This window comes from Echinops telfairi, unplaced genomic scaffold, assembly GCF_000313985.2.
Source record: "Echinops telfairi isolate 266 unplaced genomic scaffold, ASM31398v2 ScPeMD7_7458;HRSCAF=8496, whole genome shotgun sequence".
NCBI lineage: Eukaryota > Metazoa > Chordata > Mammalia > Afrosoricida > Tenrecidae > Echinops > Echinops telfairi.
The window spans coordinates 1,558,138-1,559,096 of NW_022111358.1; the positions used below are offsets into that span (position 1 = coordinate 1,558,138).

At 41.7% G+C, this 959-nt stretch overlaps 1 protein-coding gene across 1 annotated transcript in view; it reads right to left on the minus strand.

Moving 5' to 3' along the window:
* Positions 1–959, minus strand: part of RPA1 (replication protein A1) — a 57,880-nt gene that overhangs the window by 38,733 nt on the left and 18,188 nt on the right. The window lies entirely within an intron of this gene.

Sequence of the window (959 nt, forward strand, 5' to 3'; positions counted from 1 at the left end):
GAGAAGAGCCTAATCTGTTAACACAGAATTGTTTGAACCTTAGTATTGTTCAATTTTGTATCTTGGTTCTAGAAGAATCATTTATCTGATGAAATCTAATTGGTTCCTTGTTTACAGAATCATTAAAAAATTTAAAATTTGTTTCAATTAAAAATTAATAATTTCAAGCGTATAGAAAGTACATTTTCAGGACAATGTCCTACAGTTTCAGGGTATTTTCCTACCCAACCACACGACATCAACATTAGAAAATTAACATTGATACAGTACTTCCGTCTAACCCACAAAAACCCATTAATTTCCTAAACTGTCCCAAATGATCTTCTGAAGAGCTGAAGGCCCCAATACAAGATAACTTGTTATATTTAATTGTGTCTCTTAAATCAGGAACTTTTTCTCAGCCTTTCATGCTTGAGACTTGCGAAGATCAGAGGCCAGTTCTTTTGCAGAAGGCTCAACTTGCCCGAAGCGTCATGACTGGACGCAGGTTCTGCCTCGTTGGCAAGAACATCATGGAAGGAAGGGTGCATTCTTCTCATTGCATCTTATCAGGTGCGAGAAATTTCCACTTGACCCATTACTGGTCAAGCTAATGGGGATCATTAGAAAGAGGTGGTCTGCCAGGTTTCTCCACTGTAAAGTTTTCTTTTCAGTTACAAAGCAGGGGTGCGGGGGAGCATGTTGTGGTACTTTAAATCTGACTTGCTCCCAATCACTTTCTCACTCACTGGTTTCAGGATCTGATACAGAAAGGGCCTGGGGGGCCTTATCTGACCTCTTCCGGCTACACTCCAACCAGGGCCTGTAGCCACAGGCAGAGAAGTCAGACATGCCCGCATCTTTCTTCACCCTCTTCTGACTCCTCGTGTTCCTCTAAGACACTTTACCTTTCCATTGCCTTCAGTAGTTCATTGCGATGGTCACACAGCACTCACCATGCTCACAACTATGAGGGTTTC